The sequence below is a fragment of the Chrysoperla carnea genome, chromosome 2, assembly GCF_905475395.1.
Source record: "Chrysoperla carnea chromosome 2, inChrCarn1.1, whole genome shotgun sequence".
NCBI lineage: Eukaryota > Metazoa > Arthropoda > Insecta > Neuroptera > Chrysopidae > Chrysoperla > Chrysoperla carnea.
In genome coordinates, this window is record NC_058338.1 from 73350194 (window position 1) to 73374600 (window position 24407).

A 24407-nucleotide genomic window follows, 5' to 3' on the forward strand; every position below is an offset into this window, starting at 1 on the left:
AGTTATAAAATAATTCACCATAAAAATTGAAAAATATATTTTTTTAAATTTGTCCCCAGTACAGTGCTCATACATCCTTAATTAGTCGAACACAACGGGCTTTTTTTGTTTACAATAATTTATTAGGGTTTTAACTTTAATTGAAATAGTTTCTTTTTTTTAATTTCCACCGACTAGTTTCTGAGAAATTCATGAAAACATATCATCTAATGTTAAATATGCCTTTTTTGAAGTCATTTATTTATTATAATAATCAGGCAACCCTCATCCCTTCCTAAAATTTTCAGAATTGATTTAAACTTAGTCCAACTTCGTATAAAATAATCAAGCTTTTTATTTAAAATTACTTAAGTGCTCGTACGTCCTTTCTATTTGCTATCCTAGTTTCACTAATGTATGATTCAATCATTCTATATCATTCTATTTTCTACTTTCAATATTATTCGTTCCCTTCATGAGTTTTTCTTGCTTTTTTCCTAAGTGTGTTGTATGTTTATATACAAAAGTTTGCCAACATTTTTTTTTACATAAAAAGATCACATGGGAAAAAGTTTTTGTCATTCAAAAATTTGTGAACACATTTTGAAAAAAAATTCAAGTGTTTTTAATCTTAACAAAAAAGGGAGGGTGTTATAAATTTGACGCGCCTGTCTCTCTACGGTGCCGTAATTCACAAACTGAAGAATTGATTTGAAGTATTTTATTAGATAAATTTAGATTATTTTTGCTCATTTGATGAAAGTGGTAGCGCCAGGAAGATTAAAAATTTTGAATTTATTAAATTTACGGGTCACCACACAGATCCTGCTTAAGCGCAGGAGTCTTTCATAATTTGTAAATTTCATTTGCTACTTATACTTGAAAAGTGTAATTAATGGTCGATATGCGATTAACGCTAAGACTTAAATTCATGCGACTGAACATAGATGTTACCATAGATTTCGATCAAAGATATAGAAATACCAATGCACTGTATGAAAGTATATTTTTTGATAGAAATCAACTGAATGGACAAAGCTTCGTTCTATTTATAAAATTTTGGATATTCGATTCTTATAAATGTTAGCTTTTTAGCTATTTGGTAGCCTAAAAAATATATCTCAACTGACACGCATCTATTGGTGAAAATTCAACGGTCCTCTAGATAATGATTTCAACGCTGGTGCTTACCATAAATTGACGTTTTTTTGTCTTGTTTTTTGTTCTGAAATATTCATCAGGATATTTATTTCAAATAGAAACTCTTTCAAACTCTTTATACTGGAAGCATAATGAAGTTACAACCGGGCTTTCAACGATTTCAATCACCTCTCTATTTTTGCCATGATCCACTCGCTAAAATTAGAAAAAATCATATCGATATCTTATATCGTTTTATTTTTATTTAAAATTTAAAATTGTATAAACATAATTTGATCACCTTATATATATTTAACAATTTGTGTTTGTCTCCCAAAGCCCTAAATTGATAGTTAACACAAAATAGAAATAGTTTCACTAAAACTTGAATAAATCGTTTCAAACTACAATTATTATATTGACTATAGTCATTTCTTCTGTTCAAATAATTTTGTACGTTAATTAAAAATATTTCCTATATATTCAATAAAGATCAATTTAATTAAATTTCTTTCTGCCCGATTCACAAAATGTAATAAACATTTTTGAAAAGGTTTTGTTCTCTATTTTATATTAATTCACATTTTTAGTATTTATTTTCATTAAATGTCGGTTGCTGCGATTATACGAGTACACCCACTGTCTCATATGCTCCTCATCGAGACCAACATATGTGTAATATAACATAAACAACTCTGTGAATTTAATTTATATTCTTTAATTCCAAAAATTTCACTTAAATGAAACTGAACTTCAAAAAAAAAACTTTAATTAAAAGGACCAATACATTGTCGATACTTATAAATACATTGTGTGTATCAAGAATTTCATCATAAAGACGCCAAAAGATTAATTACGCTATATCTTTGCATACATAGTACAAAAAGAAGTTTTCTTTGGAATCGCAAGTAAACAATACGTTTAACAGCATTTCTTTCACGCTTGTGAAAGAAATCTTATCGCCTGCGGCTCCTAAACGAGTTCTCACTTTATCTTCAAATTTTCAAAGCTAAAAATAGAAAGGAATATATTCAAGCAATATAGATAGCATCAATCCGAGGATCATTCAGCCTTTAAATTAAAAAATGGTTTGGAATCGATCCATCAGCATTCTTGACGTCCAAAGAAGAATACATAGTTTAATGGACAAAAGGAAGTTTGCGCTATTTGCTTTTATATTTTTTGGATTTCTTGCAATCTTTCTATGTTCTTGCCTACGTCATCGCCTTTGGCTCCTATTCGAGTAGTTTAATAATAATTTATTTTTATTCAGAAGCTGATTCAGATAGTTTAGTATGTGTACAGAATATGTCTTACCTGACATTTTCGTTGGTTGTGAATCCTTTTTAATGATAATTTACAAGTTAAAAAATAATTATTCAAAAGGTATAAATATCTATATATACAAAAAATATATAAAAAACTGACTGATCAATCAACGCACAGCTAAAACCGTTAGATCTAGAAGCATGAAATTTTGAACACATGTTCCTTAAATGACGTAAGTGAGCACTAAGAAGGGATTTTTGGAAATTTAACTCTTAAGGTGGTGAAAAGGTGGATTAAATTTTGTATATGGAAAACCTATGTATCAACATTTGCTATAATACCATGTTATTAATGTTTTTTTTTAACTTCATGTGGTTTAGAATATTTACAAAATTTTAATTATTCTTCTCACAAGCGATATGTTAGGAACGGTTATTTATAAATTGAAAATTAAAAACTAGTAGAAGCTATACAAGTATTTTCTTAACATTTATTGATGGTTGTTCAGTTTTTGGAAGTGGGTTGTTCAGTTTTTGGAAGTGGTTTTTTGAATAGTTTGAAGTTATTTCTGTAGATATTGCCAAAGCGTTTAAATATGGTGGTTGAAATATATTACTCGACTAACAATAAAAAAAAATTCAAATTTTGAAAATCAGGCTTCCTGCTTTCATTTGCTTTGCTTTAAAATGAAGAGTATTTTTTACAATTCGTTTGATAATTTCCTTCTTGCCTCAAACTTAGACTTTTTCCTAGTACACCATGTACAAAAACTAACGGTCTGTTCAGTTAATCGAACTGTGTTAAATAAAAAGACTTACATCACATATTAAAGCAATTGTAAATACTACTCATATCATGTGTGTATATTGGAAAAAGTATCTCGTATGTCTTATATGTATATATGTACACATCTGAGAGCTTTTATATACGATATAGTGTGAGAAGTTTAGGGGGGAGAGTAAGGGTTTGGGTAAGTGAGATTTTCACATGATGGTGAAAAGAAAGAGATCTCTGTGAAAGTAATATTAACCAACATAACACGTATTTATATACAAGAGTATAAGTAAGCAAACCATTCGTCTGATGAAAAACCAAATATATTCATAACATTACCAGGTTAGCCAGTTTATCCTTATCCCTATCCGTATCCCTTTAAATTATAAATGTGAAAGAAAGCATGTTTGTTTGTTTGTTACGCTTTCACGCTAAAACTATCGAATGATTTTTAATGAAACTGTACAGCAATATAGCTCATATTTCAGAATAGCACATGGATTATAATTTATATAGATATATTTAAAAAAAACTAAATTTATCTAACATTTACCATTTTTTTAATTTTTACAGAAATCTTTAATTTAAAATATACCATTTGTATATTTCAAATAGTAAATGTCAAACAAATCAAGGACAACTTTTTGATATACTCAATAAATTATTACTATGTTACATTTAACAAAATTGAAAACTGTGCATATCAAGAGAGGCTGCAGGCTATAAAGCGGGGGTTTTAACTTTTAAGCGCAGTGAAGTGGGTGGGTATCATGCTAGTAGTTTTATTATATTGTAGATCGTGTATTTTGAACCGCAATATACTCTTTTTAAAGCTTTTTGGAAACCAATTCCATTAAAGTGGCTTGTTGAAGTGAACAAAATGGTAAAAATCCTCACGTAAGCAGGCGACTCTTCCTATTGCAAATATCGATAAAAACTGTATTTATATTTTATTAAAATGTCATCCATAAAACTATAATGTACCATTGCTTATATCCTAGGATAACTAGGATCGACATCTCCATTTCTCTAACGTGGGATAGCTCAAGTTAACATTTCATATTCCCGATTGACTTTAGGAAACAGTATCATACGTTGGATGTCCTTCAAATACTTTTATGCACATTCTCTGTGAGCTTTCGGTAGCAGATTTATGTGCTTGTTTCCTTGACTAGGCTTACATATATTTATTTATTTATTTTTTGAAGTTTTAATAGGGGGCAAAATGAAAAATTTAATGTTTTTTCATTGCCTAATAACTTCAAGTTCTATTTGTGAAAGTATGCTATCTCTCAAGAAAAAGGTTCATGGCAAAATACGGAATTTTGAATGAACGAAAGTTGTTCGCAGAACGCTTGCTTAAATTTGAAGATAAATTATATATTATAACTAATGTTGTGTTTTCTTTTTGTTTTAGGTAAGATATCCTCTTCTTTGCAATTATTCACAGTATGTAAGTCAATAATTTAAATTACTACAAGAAATTTCGTTTTTTTATCATCGTGTTTTATAAAAATACTAGCTGGGAACTACCCGCTTTGCTGGGAAACATCCCCACTTGCACCCCTCCCTCCACATTTCCTTGCGTTGGATAACAGTTTTGTAATGTACACGTCATGCTCTTTTATTTGATACCCCATTTAGGTATATTTGTAAGTATTCGATATTTTCTTCCCACTTTCTCGCTACACCTTTCTACCCTCCGAAGGTTAAAAAAATTTCTAAATGTAATTTAAAACATTCTGACCAAGTTTTGAACTATTAAAAGCCATAATTGAAAAATATGAATTTTTTATTCATGAACACCCCCGCAACCCCCCTTGTGGGTGGAATTTCGTAAAATCCGTTCTTGCTGACCTCTACTTGGCAAAAGGAATATTCCTGCCAAATTTCAAGTCTCTAGGTCTTATAGTTCCAGAGATATCGTGATGAGTGACTATCTATATCTATAGAAAGTCTCCTATATATTTATAGATACAGCTATTGGTTTACCTGGTAAATATTTATACAATTTATATGTAAGGTGGTATTCTGTAGGTCGGTCCATTCAACACATAACATTATATCTATCTATAGTTGTTGAAGTTGTAATCAACGCTTCAATTAACCAACAGTGGCCTCTGTTGGCGGCCGCTTCGAATCAATCAAAAAACTAATTGAAAATCTACCCTAGATATAAAACTATGAATCCTTTTCTATATATTATGAAAGTCAATCTACCCAGTAGTTTACTACCCAGTTAGTTTAGTGCATTTCTATTCCAATATTAAATACAGAATGGCTCAGTATAAAATGTATTTCCTAAAATGATATTTGAATCTGCCTCTTAAGGGGATAGGGGAGACTTAGGACACCTGAGCCTTACCCATGGCTATGTAAAATCGATTCATAAAGTTTTTAGGAAAATTTCATGATTTAAAAATGACAGTTGTGATAGTTTACTAGAAAACTTGGGAAAGTTGGTATAGTTGTCAGATTCCCATGAAAAACATCTTATTTCAAAGCTTTAACTTTTTTAACGTGAATCTCGACAGGGTACTTATTAATATTTTTCACCATCACTGCCACCTTTGTAATTCCTGTTTTTCTTACAACAATAAACCGACTACAAGTGTTTCAGTTTAAAGCACGCACGAATTATGATAAACCTTAAGCACAACACTAGCGCCTTCTAAAGCCTTCTATATAAATTTAAGGCCATAAATCAATGTTTTAATTATAATTTTAACAGGTTTTCTGTTACTTGTCTGTAATGGTATAAATAGTAAACCCAAAATTTAGTGAAGTGATTAAGTCTCCCATACATAGGCGTTACTTGATACAAATTCGGTTAGGTATTTAATTTTAATAGTACGATGGTAATCTAAACAAACAGTCTAGACAAACAGGTTATATCCCGAGAAACCGCTTCACCATAATCCTTCGAACAAGAACAAAGTCTTTACGAAAGGCGTTTTTTTTTGAAAAATGCGATATTTATTAAAAAAAAAAAAAAAAAAAAAAAAAAAAAAAAAAAAAAACTGAAGGTTTGTGAACTTATTACTTATAACTATACCAAATCTCAACTTCAAAATCGAAAAAGAAAAAAAATTAGAAATAAATTTAAAAACGTTTATTTTCGCTAACTTGTTCAAGTTTTCTCGGTATCTACGCATGCAAATCGTTTTTACCAAACTTCAATCGATAGGTTGCTTTGAGATCGCTAACTTTTTCCATTTAATTTGTTTGCATTGAACGTCAACTTTTCTATTTATCGCAAAAAATCCGTTTTTTTTATTTTTGCGAATTTGTTTATGTTAACTTAGCCATTGATTGGCCGTAAACAAAATATTTACTTGTTTTCTTTTATAACAAGGTATTTTTGTTTTTTGATAGCAATTTTGTCAAATTTAACAGTGAGCCGTCATAGATTATTTGGATTATTTGAAAATAGGTCGTCGGAAAATCGTTTTGTCGGAATTTATTTTAAATTCAACTTGTTTGGCATATAAACTAAGCTAGTCTAACATGAACTGTAGATCTTTAATGTTGCAGTTTCATTCAATAGCCACACTTTAATTACAAGCTAAATAATGATAGCCTTTATGCCCGGCATATGTTTTTTGTTTCATCTAAAATTTACCTATGTTAAAAATAAATCTGAATCATCCTGAATCATCCTATACAAATGTCCAACATAGGCATTTACATCACAACACATAAAACGTATAAAAACCAATCCCTGATTTCAATTTATGTGTTTTGTGTATACCACCTACTTTATATGTGTACCAGACATGGACGTACGTATATTCGCTGTTTGTTCGACAACGCACAGCGATTCACATTACTACAATATTTTTAATGACAATTTTTTTCAACTTATAGTTTTCATTATTTTCATTTAGCACATTGAATAGATTTTCAATTTTTTTCCTGCTTTGTTTTGTTTACTTCACGTGAAATCAAATTAAAATGTCTGTTTAATCTTATAATCAATGCCAGTGATTGGCGGTGTTCGAATTCATTTGGAAAATAATCGAAATTATAAGAACACATTCATTTCACAAGCGATACCAAATTTTAATCTAACTTGTACATATAAATTACGGTCGATTAAATAATTTTTCAAACCCACTAAATAGTTTGTTGAGAACTATTCAAGAAGTTTGGTGTTCTTGAAAAATTTTTTTTTTCGATTTTGTGATAATTTTTGTATTTTGATTTTATTTTTGTAAGTGTAACTGTAATTTTTGGTAATATTCTACAACATATTAATTTTAAATTTTGTAAAGAATGTTTGTAATCTGTTTTATGAATAATTTAAACTACTGACTGATATCGATATTTATCGAAATATAAGTCTGTTGTATGTTTTCTAATTTTATTTCGAGTATCGTGATATTTATTTAAATTACAATCGAAATTAGTTTTTTTTTTTTTGTGGTTGAATCTATTAGAGAACAGAATAGTCTTACCTTATACCTAGTTCGAATTCTTTTGGAACTAATGAATTTGATTTTCGTAATTTTGTGATAGGTAATTGATTAAGAAATGAAGGGGGCCATTTTCATTATTTTAAACATATACCTGCCAATCAAAAGATTTTACTAAATATTCACGCACCTGCACTATTTTAAAGCAATAATTTCCCGGAAATTTTATTTCATTGAATTATGTTTACATTCATCCGTGTTTTCAATTTTATTTTTCAATATATAAACCGTGAGACCAATACAAAGTTTCCATCATTCTTCTTGTTTGCCCTTTTGAAGATTGACAAAGGTGCATTTGGTAAAAAAGAAAATTGAGATTTTATCCGTGAATTGAGTGGCAAATCTTTGGCTTTTCGAGTTTTTTAATTTCTGTTTTTTTTCTATAATTTTCGTTTTCCCTCCGTAATTTGAAAGAAAGCTTTTGACTACACAGTAAAAAACGTGGTACCCTTATCAAATCTCAAAAATAATCCTAAATTTCGTTTCATTATAGGCTTACGGCCTTATAGTTCACCTTTAAGAGTACCAATATATACCATTTTTTTTATTTTGTATAAATAGTAGCAATAATTTAATTAAAAAGCTTCCAAATTCTTGGAAGTTCAATTCATATAATTCAAAATAAGAAAAATTATTAAATATATAAAAAATTAGAAAAAACAAACAAAACGTTAATAAAATTTTTTAATTATTTTAAGAGGTTAATAATTTAATTAATTAAAAAAGATTTTTTTTGTTGTATCTAAAAAACATAGAAGCAGCTATATGTATTGTACTAGTATACAAAAAAAATTATTATACCTTTAAGACAAAGACCTTATGCGATGATTCACATTAATTAGGAGATGAAGCTGAACAATAATGTGTTAAGTATTTGAAAATTTGTTTTCAAAATTGACATAATTTCTTTACATAATTATTAATACGAAAATCCTTTTTATTCTTCAGGGAAAATTTGTTCTGTGTGAAAGTAATGAAAAAAAAGGATGCAAACAAACCAAGCAAACGTAAATATAAATGCATAAGGTCAATTTCGTGGATGCCTTGGGCAGCTTGGCGCCCACGACGTGTGATGTAATGTGCGAACTATTATATTCACTCGTCAGTTTACAAAGTGTATAATAATATTTTTCATTCAACAGTATCTACACATTATTATAATTTATTAAAAATAACTCACATGTTGTCGGTCGGTAGTTACAGGCGGTGGGATATTTTCTGTTGATTAAAAAAATTAATTTATATATTAAGAAGAAACATTATATAAAAATAAATAAATATTAAAAAGGTATCATATATACTGAGTGTCCCTCGTGAATAAATATAAAAACATTAAGAGCGAATTCTTTGAGCATTTCTTAGTCTAAAATACCTCATGCGCATTTTTCCAAATATCCAACAGTTAAAGTTGTATGAGCATCAAGGCAATTTTAGATTTAGGGTTGAAAGTATTTGTACAACTTTGATGATGAATTTTGTCCTAACTTCATGAATGAAGATGAAAAATATGAATAAAATTTGTCGATATCTGCCTTGGTTTTCAAAATATTGAAAACTAAATCATTAAACAAAATTTTCAATTTTCAATATTTTGAAAATTACTTCAGATAGCGAAAAGTCTTATTCTTACTTTTCGTATTATATTGTCAAGTTATAACATAATTTCATCAAAATTGAAAATATTTGTTTTTTAAAAGTTGTATCCCAACTACCGTGCTCATACATTCGTAATTTAAAGTTTTAATTTTTAACCACCGAACGATAAAAAGGTGTGTTATAAGTTTGACCGCTATGTGTATGTGTGTCTGTCTGTGGCATCGTAGCGCTTAAACGGATGAATCGATTTTAATTTTTTCGTTTTTGTTTGAAAGGTAATTTAACGGAGAGTGTTTTTAGCTATGTTTCAAGTGCTAGTGTAGCGTTCCGTATCGGAAAAAAAACAAAAAAATTGGCGACGATCTACAAAATGTTTTGAGGAAAAAGGTAATATTATATGTTTTATGTTCTTAGACATGTTTAAAGTGCGAATTTAGAGTTCTGTAAATTTTGTAAAGTTCACTTGTGTGTATTTATTTACGGGGACACACTGTGTGATATAGTGACGCTACCGTGTGGCAAGGTGAGGTACAATAAACAGGAGTAGTGTTGGATATTTAAACCACGCACAACAACAGTAAAAATGGGTAAAACCAGTTACCTGTTTTTTTTAATTATTATTATTAGAAATCGTTTTGTGTGTGGTTGGATGTATATGTGTTTTTAGTAATACACTTTTATGTTTGTTTTTTAATTTAGTTAATTACTAAAAATTATCATTAATCACAATCTCTGATAATCATTTATATATACGATACGTATTTTTATTTATAAAAGTGAAATAATGGATATTGAAAATATTGCTAGATTATTTATTATTTTCCATAATGAGGTTTTTATTTCAGCTTTTAAAAGTAAATTAAGAATTATTCGCCTAATATAGTACAATCATTTTGGTTTTTCACTTTTTTACGTTGTGAAATAAACAGTAAAGAACGGTGAGTTAATGAAAGGCCCTCACCACTTCAGGGTCGACTACGAATATGAGTTGAAAATTAGTTCTCAGGTTTTCTTCGTTAACCTTACGTTGATTTTGGATGTAAAGCCAGCCAATGCTTAGTAAATCTTATTAAACTGGGGTTTTTTCATAATTGGCATGGGTACTTAATGGGTATAGGAGTATAAAATTTATGTAAATGCTATTCTAAATAATATTTGAAAAAAAACAATTGTTGCAAAAAGATATATTTCCCCATTTTTGATTTTAAGGTATAACATGCCAGTGTTTTTCTGATTTTCCTAAATATTTCCCTAACAATGATCAAACAATTATTTTAGCCGGGTCGTTAAATTATACACGCCAGAGCAACGAACTTTCTGGCCTAGGGTTGTAATCTACTATTATATAATAGTTCAATCATGTAAGAGTTTCGCCTCGGAATCTAATAAAACAAGCTGAAATCAGTTTTTTGAGAATATCTCATTTTTTTGACCTCAATCCTATTAACATTTATTATAAAAGTTGTAAAAGGTAAAATAATCTACAAAATTTGTCTAAAATATTTTTTTAATACGTAGAAGCGTTTTGAAAAAGTGCACAGAAGATGGAGCACTCTGCTAATCGTGAATGTATCTAGTCTATATTTCGTATTTCATCATATTCTGCATATCTACAAATTTCTTTCATTACTTGTGTGTCGTTTTCGCTCAGTGAACTTTTCGTATTGGAGATGATATTGGTTTAAGAAAACTGCTGTAACAAATGGTATATTGTGCTTCACCATCAATCTACACTATTTCCAAAAGGGCTCAACGTAAAAAAAAAATTTCAAAGAAAATTTGTATAAATTTTATAATACGATTGAAGGGAAAGAAAACGAAATATTCCCAAAAATCTTATTTTTGTGGCCTTTGACTTAACCTAAAGTAAAAATAACTTAAGCTTAAACAATTTATGAAATCATGTCGACATCTAAGACTTGAGTTAAGCCATCATTTAGCCCATCCATTGATAACCTAGATTTTGAGCTTAATACTCCGCTTTACCCACTTTTTAAGCTTCGATGGAAAAACTAAACTTTAAAATACAAACAAGTTGGAAGTTGTTGGAACATCTAACGATACAAGTCTATAAAAAAGGTGTGTTAACAATTTTCCATGCAATAAATTCCATTTAAATTTACAATATTCATAATTCAAAATAAAATCAATTTTGAATCTTCTTAAAACTATAATAGCATTATTTAATTACATTAAGTAAAAGCAATCTCTTTAATAACAGTGACGCGTAGTTACGTCAGCCATATTTATTATTAATAATCATCATAATAGTCATACAATTCCATCATAATAATCAACAAAAAAGCGTTACTATTACTATTATATAGCGTTTATAGTGTTGGTACATCACGCGTGTTGGTATATATATATATATATATATATATATATATATATATATATATATATATATATATATATATATATATATATATATATATATATATATATATATATATATAAGTTGACGTAGCGGTGAAGCGATATTTATTATTACTATTTGTATAGTAAAAATACTATCTGGTATTCTAATCGTTGTAGTCAACAACCACACCTCAATTCAGTCATTCCATCCTTACTAGTATTATAAATACGAAAGTTTGTTTGTCTGATTGGCTGTCCTGCTAAAAGACGAGTTCAATGTTAATACTGCTATATTATCCATAGACAAGGACAAAAATGTAGCTTCTCAAAGGCTACAAAATAATATAAATAAAATACAAAACTGGTACAAAAGTGGCGTATTCAAGTAAATGAACAAAAATCAGTTCAAGTAACATTCTCTTTAAGAAGGGAAACTTGTCCAGCTGTAAAAATGAACAATGTCAGATTTCCATAGGCAAACGAAGTGAAATACCTGGGAATTCACTAAGACAGAAGGCTATCTTGGCACAAACATATCTGGTCTAAGAGAAAACAATTAAATTTAAAATTCTCGAAACTTTACTGGCTGTTAGGCCATAAATCTAAGTTATCATTAGACAATAAAGTGCTACGTGTATTAACTACGTGTAACAATTATTCATCGCTTTCAATCAAAAGTATTACGAACAATTATTGAATCTCCCTGGTACGTGCGTAATGGCGACATTCAGCGCAGTCTTGAATTGTCCACAGTGCATGAAGAAATTACGCGGTTCAGTGAAAGTCGACTCGCCTTGAAAGGCACCAAAATGTTGAAGTAATTAGTCTCTTAAACAATACTGAAAGAGTAAATAGACTAAATAGACATAGTGTTCTAGATTTAAGATTTAGATTTACGTAAACAGTTTTAATTATAGTTTACATGGTATAAATTCGATTAGGTGACTATCAGTGGGTAGTTACCGTTCATGATATCTATTCATCAGACCTATTTATAGTTCCTTTAGGAACTGATAATAAAATATTAGGATACCAAAAAAGAAAAATGTTGATGAAATTTGGTACAGGGACATATTAAACACTATCGATGAGCATTTTTTTTTTTTTGAAAATCAACTTCTAACCAGGAGAAAGGATTGAATAAGGCTTTCTATTGAAAAATCACGCTCTTTACATTAAAAAACGGTACATTATTGTACTAGGCTCGAAAGTAAAAAAAAAATTAAAGGATGTACAAGTATATTCTCATAAATATATCATTTAAGACAAATTACATTTTGTCTTATGAAACTGGATATTAAATAACTATACTAGATAGCTTGCAAGACGACCCCTGAGGTCAAAACAAGGATGGGGATCTTCTTAGAAGCGGTATCTCCTTAGGGGAAGAATGAGTGTAATGTTTGTTTACTGTAAAGCTTTGTAATCATTTGTTATATAAATTTTGAAAATTATTTTTTAAGAAAACTATAATTGTCTAGGAAATCGGACGAGTAACTGCTATTAATTAATACATTGTACATTAAATAGTTACTCGTGCATGGTATAATGTAAAATGTTTCCTAATTAGTTAAATAAAGCAATGCAATCAGTTTAATTACAAATATTATATAATTATGTAGTGTAGTAGGTAAAATCAAAACTACTAAGTATGCCCAATGCAATTTGCTTCATTTTTTTCATCCCTGCGCCAACACCGAAAGTAAGCAACATGCATTACGTTACTTGAGTGAATCGTTTATTTCAAATAAAATATTTAGCCGGTTTGAAATGACTGTCAAATACTACTCTCGACCATATGCCTATTCGTTGTGTGCGCAGTCATGGTAGGGACAATAAAATCGATGCCAGCGCTTCCAGTGAAAAATTTTGGCGAGAAAGGAGGCCGTTAGGACTAATTTGCAGTTCTTTACATGTTAATGTTATAGGAAATGTCAAATTAAAATTATTGAACACTAATTATTAGAAATCAAATATTATTTTTCAAATGTAAATTATAATAATTATTTATTTAAATTTATTATTTATTAATTTATTTATTTATTTAAAGTCGCTTTTTAACAGCGAGGTGAGACAAAAATATTAAATTTTCAATGTAAGTCATAAATGCAATCCATACAATTAATTATATATGCATCCATACAATTCTATAATTAAAGTAGTGTATCGTTATCATGGAAACGCCTTCAATAAAACTCACGCACGGTGCGAATAACAATTTCCATAAAATTAATCTTTTTTTACCCGACTTCGCGAAACAAGGGAGTGGTAATGGCAGTATACGATGTATGTATACACAAGTCTCTATGGAACTTTAACAGTTGGGGTCCATTATAAAATCTAGATTAGCTCAAATCTTTCCAACAATGAATCCTATAACTGTTAAAGTTTTTTATTTCCGTTTATTTAACTCAGGTTTCCTGATTTATTCAATTTTTTTATATAACTTAATAAATAATATATATGTCAATTCACTTTAATGTTTTGTTTTAACAGTACAAAAAACAAACAATGAAATTGTTCACTGCAAAAGAGTTCGTTTATCTAAGTTCATGTACACAATGATTTATTATATTTAATAAAAAGTCATATGACTAATCCACACCAATAGTGTAAGCAAAATTTACACTCTAGGCAATAGTCCCTTTCTTCTTGTTAGAGCTAACAAAATTAAAACGTTGTGCACTGGTATTAATTTATATCGATTTGGTACAAAAAATTTTAGTATTTTTATGAAAAATTTATGAAAATTTTAAGGTTTTGCTCTCGAATGTGATATTTTGTTCCTAAAAAGAGACTAAAAACTGTAAAAATGTTTTTTTATGAATATACAACGTTTCTTCAAATTATTTTAAAAAAATTCTACGTATTGCAACATTTCCGAAAACATGCACGTTACATGTGTATGTATGTAACTATAGGTACAACATATTTTATTTTTACTAATTCTGGAAAAATTGAATGTTTTCTTTCGCAGGTCTAACTATTTGTAATGGTGTCACAATCTTTTAATTGATACATAACAGTTTTTTTTTTCCAATATGAAGACAATTAAATAACAAATTCAATAGTGAAACGGCTACACATTTTACAAAAAAGATTGTCGGTCATCCGACTAATCACAAATTGCATTTTTTTGTGTTTGTGATTGTAGTTTACTAATTTAGTGCATTTGCAAACGTGGCTTAGAGAAGACACTCATACTTCTGTATCTAAAATACGAGTAAGACAGTGACAACCTAACCAGTGACAACCAAAAATACGAGTAAGACAGAGAGACAAAATTTTTTCCCTAACTATCTCATTACTATTAGAGAAACTGAGATAGGTAGACGAATCGTATACCCGTCTCGCTTCCTCCTGTATGAGCCATTTGGTCTTGGATAAAGGGACATAAAATAAAGTTTATGACACCCAATAAAGTTATAACAATGGTGGCTTTGACTTAAAATAACTCGCCCATGCTTAGTTTATATGAAATCTGCCACATCCTTGAAAAATGTGTTAGGTTACCCATCACAAAGGTACTGTATATAAAATAATCCTCCTTCATTTGCGAAATAGGACCTAGAAGTAGACTAAAATTTTTGTTTTAAACATTACGATTGGTTTTCTTTTAAAAACTGTTCTTTATTTTTTAAACGTTTCATAAAGCTCACTGTAATTTTCATGTATGCTTGCCCAAACAACACTTTTGTGATTTGACTGCTGTTAAAATTTTACTATTTTTTTGTTGTTTGTTTATTCGTTGCACTAAAATTATAACCATCCAAAAAAAAAGTATTTTTAAAGTTTGACATATAAACATACATATATTTTATATTTTAAATGATCAAAAACATTTTTAGATAATTGAAAAAAAATGATGCTTCGATCAACCATGAAAGTTTATAATATCTTGTGTAATGCGTAGTTCGTCTTTCATGCTTTTACCAATATTTAGACAACTTAAAGTAAAGACGATAACTAATCATTATCCGAATATATGAATTGAAACAATCCTCCCCCCTATCCCTATAATACGAAGGAATAATCGGGTAGAGTCAATTGATCCTTGATTTTTCACTTCGATGTATACCCCTTTGAGAGTTGTTTCTAAGTGTGGCTACCTATTTATTAAAATCTGATTATTAAAATAAAGAATTGAACTTCTTTTCAAGAATTTTTAAAGCATTTCAAAGCAAACTCCAACAAAATGTAAGACAAATCTACTATAAGAACAATTATAAGTTAGTTCCAACCAAGGATGTTCTCAGGTGACCAAAACTACCTGACTGGCTAGGATAAATATACCTCTTTTGAACATAGAAAAATTTACCAACTTAATTCGACCTTATAAAATATAATAGGCCGATAAAAAGAAAATTTGTTGTAAACTCTAAATCGCTCGTTATTTCATCATTCCTACATAATCGAATCCAGATCACTACATAATCGAAAAAAGAGCTATTGATCTTCAAACGTCTGATTTTGAGTTAATGAGAAGCGATTTGAAATTAATTCAATCGCTTTAATTAAATACGTAGGTAGCGTCATTTTCAACATATTTTCATACCGAATTAATTTCAAAGAATTGTATGGAAGAGAAAATGATTGACAATATGTGATATTTGGTACGGAACAATAATACAGATTAACAAAAAAAACAACAAAACATTGAGAAATATTTTCTCATACTTTATTTTTTTTATAGTAAATATTGTAATCATAAAAAAATATAAGTGAATAGGTAAAAATAAAAGGGCAAGCGAGATGTGAATACACGCGTATGTAACTTACACACCCCCTAAATATGAGAGGGGTGTAAGCACATCACTTTAGTAATACCAATATTCTAGTCACATCACTACCGGGTGTAGGAAAAAGACTAAACCTTTAAAGCAATTCGAAAAATAATGACTTCATACAAGTTTTATACCAAAGTTGGGGAAGCATATGTTACCGTGACATTAAGTTGGGGAATGTTTGAACATTTATGACTATTTCAAAGTCAACTCTAGATCATCACTGTCTGAGACTAAGATTCACATTCACATTCGAAATTATTTCGTTACAAAAACTATTGTTAGAAACTGGTTGTTTTTTCGAAATTTTAATCCACTTGGCAGAAAGTGAATGGTAAATTCTATTTAGCTATAGCTAAATAAATTGAATAAATTGTTATTGCTTTCAATTTTTGTTAAAATTCCTACAATTTATTTTTGTTTCTTTTTGAGAATTTATTTTGGTTTTCCCCAATTTCGATTTTCTTCTAGATCTCAGTTATAATCTACGATTCAGTTTCAAATGACCCGAATAATCAAGGTAACTTTCAATTACCTAATGATTCGCAATTATTTGATAATAATTATCTTTTTCATTTGCACAAAATTTTTGTGTTTGAAATTTTTATTTTTCGATTCTAAGTATGATTTTTTTTTTACACTCTGTCTATGTATACATATCAACCTTACAGCGTTTTCAAGTGAGGCAGTATCAAGTGAGTGGTTGATCTTTAATATTTAATAACAAACATCACATTTTGTGAAAAAAGAGCTATTCAAAAAACAATATAGGGACTGTTTTTTTATATTATATTTGTAATCTCATTTATATTACATAAACATACCATTCATTTTAAACATATGGATAGTGTCCGTTATTCTAGCAAATGTAAATAGACTCTTTTACCATATATTCTTGTTTTCTATATCTGTGGTATGTTGCAGTATATAAGACCAATGAAATATCTAAAATCCTTTGAACAGGAACAGGCGATCGGGACAAAAGCGCTGTCCAAAAAGAAAAGATGTTTACTAATTTTAGTTATTAACAAAGAACTTGCCATATTCTTAGTTACAAAACCAAATACAGTCTAAAGTTTCGTTGTTAGAAGGGGATACATCAAAAAATCTTTTTGATTTTTGTAAACCCGAAAATATAAAAATGCAATCCCTTTGACGATTGAACGCATAGTCTTTAATATCTTGGAGCTATTTCAGTCGATACCTCAGATGCATTTTCTTTGAAATAGTTCCAGAATCAATCTGGAATCTAGGTATCAAAAATACTCGTCCTATCGTTGAATGAACCCTGCACTTTTTGGATAAAAAATATGTAATGTTCCATAAAAGTATCAAATAAAATTTTTGTGATTTTTTTCCCTTAAGAAAATTAGAAAAATTGTAAAATTATTATGCTTTATTTTCTAAGGTACTTTTCACTCAGAACAGGCAATAATATGTTTTACCCGAGTTATCGACTAAATTCTTACTAGAAGGATTCAAATTTTGGTAGCTAGAAACTTATCGTTATATCCACAAATGACTCAGTTTTCCGTGTTATCTTTAAGTAAGCCATTTTATCATTTATTAAGAATGGAAAAATACATTTTAAAATTACGAATGTAGACATTCAAATATGTAACTTCTCCTAATTCTTCGACATTTTCTCAGCACCTCAGAAGTAAGCAATTTAAATCGTGCTTTGTCAAAGTTTCATATGCTCTGATTAATCACATACATATAACGGAATGCAATTTGGAGGGGAAAAAAGACGGATTTGGAGGAATATGAAGAGAAGAAAAAGTAATATCGAAACAAATTATTGATATAATATTAATATAATTTATTGTATTCTTTCTATAGATATAGAAGGGAAAAAATTTAATTAAATTTCTAATAAATTAATATATGAGATATCGATTTAGGTTTAATATGTAATTAATAATTATTGAAAACAATTATGTATTATTATATGGTTAGGTAAACACAAAAAAAGGAAAAAAAAAGTCGAAAAGAAAAACAAAAATAAAGAATAACATATGAAATTAAAAGGGATAAAAAAGGATAAGGAATAGTGTATTCAATGTATATAAATTCGATTCTTTTACAAACATACACACTTATCGAAAATTATATATAGAATGTGTATAGGTATTATTATTATTATTATTATTGGTATCATAGAAGTATATCGGTTATCTTGCTCCCACTTTCATTATATGATACAGGTATTATTGAGTGGTCAAAAAAAAAAAATTTTGATTCTATTAATTCATGTTTACAATTCCAGAATATTGAAGCAGTCTGGATGTTGTGACTATTTTTTTATTTTTTAAGATTCTTTTGTTTATTGACATAAAATAGCAAACCTATCGATGTCAAAATTTTCTAGCTTTATTATGTAAGACTAATGAAGTAAACATTTCCCAGAATAGAAGTTTCAATATTTCACTCCCTAAAACTTTCATTTTAGCAAGAGTTAGTGTGGAAAAAATTAACTAATCAAGGATTCGAACTAAATTCTACAAGTATCTCTTCTACAGTTACTCCAGGTATTGAAAAATTTTATGCTAATTTTCGTCGTATTTATAACGTGATTCACCATCAAAATTGAAAAAATATATTTTTTTAATTTGTGTCCCCACTACATACATCCTTAATTAGTCGGGTACAAAGGTTTTTTTTTCAATAATATTTTAAGGTTTAAATTTAATTTAAATAGTTTTTTTTCATTTCCACTGACTAGTTTTGGAGAAATCTATGAGAACATATCATCCATCTACCGTTTTCCTATAAAAACAATTTTAAATATGCCTACTTTTGAAGTCATTTATTTATTTAAATAATCGAGTAACCACCCTTAAAATTTTCAGAATTGATTTAGACTAAGTCCAACTTCCTATTAAAACAAAATCAAGCTTTTTATCTAAAAATGCCCTGGCGCTCGTTCATTTTAAAATAAAGATGTGTGTTTTTACATGCGTTGGTAGTTAACAATATAAGTATTTGCCTATAAATTCAATTAATATTTGTCCCTTTTGCCGATAAGTTGTTACAACTGATGACGTAATAATTAAATATTATAAATTTAAAAAAACATCATATAAAGATTTCTACTTTAAATTCTTTATTTTAATAGTAAAGAAAATATAACAACCATTTTCTTCCGGGTTAGTTTACCACATTAATAAGGAGTATAGCAAGGAAACTTGTTAGCTAGGAAATGCTTATGTTTGCTGGTATATTTCATTTCTATATGCCTCAAACTCAAATTAGAAAAGCTAAACATTTTTTAAACACTTTGTATATCCCAATTCCAATTGAACTTCATACCAACGTCGACATGATCTCAATCCATAAGGAAAACCAACCACCTCATACTTCTTCAAGTAATGAGATGAGAAATTGAATGAATCTAATCTGAAATAAATAGGCGGAAAAAAAGTAAGTGGGACATATACAAAGAATGAAATAACAAATGGGTTGAATAGTATATTAAAGTGAATAGGATATATAGTCACTGGCCACCACTTACTATATATGTATACATAGTAACGTATATGTATCATAGAAGTATTAAGAAAATTCTCCATTTCCATTTTTTAATGATTTTCGATATTAAAATGCTTTGTTTATCTTTTTTTTAACTTCAGGTCTTGCTTTTTTGATAAAGCGATCAGGCTCAAGAAAAATTTTTACCGAAAACTATGAAATTTTGTATGTTCTATACAAGCCTCTTGTGTGCGCCCTGACTATGTCCAAAAATGGTTGCATAACCAAATGCCATGCACCTCTAAATTATTTCTCTAAGTCCAAACTTTCAACATCCTACGGGTGATATCTTTTTCACGAGTAAAAAATTACTACTTACTAGAAAATATTTGCTTGCTATGTTTTCATTTAAAAGCAGTCAAATACTTATTTTCTTGAATTAAATATTAAGATCATTGGCTCAAGAAATATTGAAAAATAGGAATAGCAAGAGCTATCGATGGAACTCTGTAGAAACTACGTTCTTTTAACAATTAATTCTGTATACAAAACATAAAAACAAACTTATTGACATGGGCTTGTTTCGAACTGATCACCTTCCGCATGAGGAGCGAGCATCGTGTGCGTACGACCATGATCTTGTTGAGAATACATTTTTCAAGGTAATATACTATAAAAGAGTGTCAGTAGTTTTTTTGTCTAGCCTCCATCCGTCAAACATGATAGGAAGCATAGTTCCAATATTTAACTTCTTATAAAAACTTCAATCCAGAAATTTTCTTTAAATTCTGTGTTTTTTGGATCCATACACAAACATTTTTAATTGGATATTTCAGTTGATTTCTTCGTGAGTTCAATTATTTCTTTATGTTGTTGAAACGAAATAAAAATGTTTCTTTTTAAAACAGCTCAAATCAAAGTCTCTTATTTAGAGTTTATATAAACAATCCTTACATAGCAACTCTTTGGTATTACTTGGTATACCACGAAACAACTTTAGGTAAAACGTTGAACACAATCACGAAGAAGACAACAGTAAATATAACTATTCGATGTTGAACAAAAAAAAATTGGGATGCGGATATACCACCCACAATTTGGGGGGCCGCAACAATATTGGCGTGAAATTGATCTTCTGTTCTTCTGAAGATATATATCTGTGTGTGTTTATATAATACAATATTATCATCGTTTTTTTTTTGTTTCAACTTATTATAGCCACTCGAGCCACCTTCTTGGACATTTTCGTTGTGTATATTCCCGGAATTATTATTATAACCTCTTGTAAAACTTATAAAACGAAAATATAATTAGACCAATAAAGGAAATTATGATATTCTGTCTATAAATGAATTATGGTTATTACTTTTTGCATCATAACAACTTTATTTTCTCATTTAAAATCTTATATGTAAAGTTCACTGTATAAGTTGACGATTATTAGCCAGTAATTACCATATGCTTTTCTCATATGCTTTTTAAGATTTCGCTCTAGTAAAACGACATCTTATGTTAATTAAATCCAATGTAATATTGGTACAAACTGCACTTGTGACATTGCGTGAAATATATCTACCTATCTATTTACTACCGACACGATAATTTTAAAAAATTAAATTTTTTAATTATAATTGTGTATATTTTGTACATTTGTGTAGTATTATTGTTTGTTTGCGATGATGTTATGAAAAATAATATATAACTTGATTATGCCCATTCGGCTAGTTTTCAATTTTAATTTTTTATTGTCAGACAAATTTATTATGATTGGTTTTTTGCTTTCACAATCCCTCTATACCATACGTATCATATATAAAATATATGTATAATATATGTATGTATATATGTATATGGTATAGTGTATGGTATATTAAGGCATTATTTATTTTTATAATGGAAATACTATTGACTTCTAAAATATTATTGAATCTAATACAGTTAAAATCAAATATAACGTCATCGGCTATAACATCGCAAACACAGATATGAATGTATCGGCTTTAACATCACAGGTTATAATGATATATCGGCTATACCGATTAATAAGTACTCATTCGACTAATGCATGCACAAGAGCAGGCCTTAGATAGAGTGGGGTGTGCAAAAATCGAAGACCGCATTTTGTCAATAGATTCTTGTTCAGAAATGCTTACCGATTAAAATTTCAGATGTTCCCCGAAGCTTCAATGCTCCGAGTTTTATACAAACTTCCCTGTCCACAGAGAGGCTTATGAGGTATGGTGTTGGAGAAAAAAATTGAAGCAGGGGCACTCACGGGGAAGGTTGAGGGTAAATCCGGTAGGGGTAGAAAAAGAGCCAGCTACCTAAACAACCTTCGTTGTGAAAATTGGCCCACTGAAAAAATAATCCACACGGCATACGATCGAAGCCTGTGGAATAGCATGTTAGTCAACGTTTGGTGCAACCAAACATGACACTATCATCATCATCCTCCTCCACAGAACGACCCGAGGTTTTTTGGGGAATGATACGTGTAAAAGACACCTTGTGATTTTTTTCTAAAATTCATCGTTTTTAAGTTATTAGCATGTTTGGAAAAACCCCAAAAACTTATTTTCAAAGCTGAAAATTAATGGAATAAGATTTAATTTTTGAGCTTTTCAAAATTTAAATCATTTTTAAACATCTTTTATAAGCTTCTGAAGAGTAATTACAGATTGATTGATTCTAAAGCCTCAATTTTTAAGTGCTAAAAATTGTTTAATTGTCTGCAGAAAACACTTTGGATCGATTTTTCACCTTTTTCCACGATCCAGTCGAGTTGAAGCTTTACAGGCATAGTCGTGGCGATGATAAAAAAATTATGCATTTCTTTGCCGAACATACGTACTATTAATCGTTAAAATAACGATTGCAAGTTTTTATATACAAAATTTTAAACTCCATGCAAAGTGTTTTAAAACAAACAAAAAATATCACGTTGGTTGTAATAACGATGTTATGGATTGTAAAATTATAATATTTATTTAAAAAAAATTCCAAATTCAATTTCTCGCTTGGGATATGTTTTGACTACTTTATTAAATGGTGCTAAGTAAGTGATCAAAGGATGTGGAAAACTGGCCACATAAGTTGTCCTTTATGGAGAAAAATGCGGCCAAGGTACTTTCGCTTAGGTGATACAGGATACATCATGATAAATGATGGGAGTATATTAAAAACTTGGTTATCATGGGTTAGTTTTTTCTTTTGAATTTGGTTTGTATTTCATTCCCAACAGACTTTTCGTTTTCAAAATAGGAGAATTATTACGAAACTTTTTTGAGAGATTTGTAACTTCTTTAAATCAGTAATTTAATTTTTTTTTGTGTAGGTGTAGATATTTGCAATTTGTGTGATTTGATAGATGAAAACCCCTGAACCATATGATAATGATTGAACTTTTTGAATAATATATTTTAAATTTTAAATATTTTGAAAGTCTATGGTTATAGGTTTTTTTTAACATTACTAGTTTTTATTTTGGTTTATTAAAAAAAATGAAACCAGTTCTCATTTTTTAGTTTAGCCAAAATTTAATCTTGAAAATTTGTTATGATTACAATTTTGAATTACTATCAAACCAAAAACTGTAAATTTGAATGAATGCATGTCCATTTTTTTAGTTAATTAGTTTTTTGGGTTGATTTATAAAATATTATAATTGTTTATTTATGCATTAATTTTAGTTCATAAATGAGATATAGACTGACCGTTAATTAGAAAATTGGTACAGGGTGTTGCACTTCCTTAACAACGTTTTTATACCATGTATATGAAATATACTAAAGAAAAGAAATATACTAAAATATATCCATGTTTCCAACGCTTAAAAATTAATGAACATGGTATAGGTGTTCATAAAATCACCTAACTATACCATTTCCGGTTGTCTGTCTGTCTATTTTTCGTCTGTCTGTCTGTCCGTCTGACGAAAAGAGATATCAAGCTGAAATTTTTATACCATGCTTAGGATGTAAAAATTGAGGTCGAGTTCGTAAATGAGTAACATAGATCAAATAGGTCATATAAAAAATATTCCTTATAAAAAGATAAACAACTTTTGTTTGAAACAGTTTTTCGTAAACATCACTGTTTACCCGTGAGAGCGGAAATTGAATAGTATTATATGGGAATATCAGTGTGGCATCTATGTACGTGTAGTGTGACAGAGTAATCAATACAGCCTATACATGGTATTTCAACAATTAACTCAATCAATTGTTTGTATTCACTTGTCCTTATAAATACAATCTTTACACACTTTACATCTGACAATCATTTGAAAGCTGATCGGACTGTGATGATTAAAAATTTGAAGGGTAAAAGAAGGAAATCATTTTAATTTATAAAATCAAAATCATATTAGTTTTTTCATGTACATCTTGTTCTAAATAACGTAATTAAAATTTTTATGTTTTACAAAAATTATAATATTTAATAGAGGTTAAATTCTCATATAATTATTATTAAAAAAAAAGTTAAGAAAAAATTGGACTTTTTTACATTAAAGTTCCGTGAAGAAAAGAAAACTTCATTTAAAACATGTTAAAATTTT

The 24407-nt window shown here is 28.9% G+C and overlaps 1 protein-coding gene across 2 annotated transcripts in view; it reads left to right on the plus strand.

Moving 5' to 3' along the window:
* Positions 1 to 24407, plus strand: part of LOC123293186 (LIM/homeobox protein Lhx9-like) — a 327991-nt gene that overhangs the window by 221136 nt on the left and 82448 nt on the right. The gene's annotated exons all lie outside the window — the stretch shown is intronic.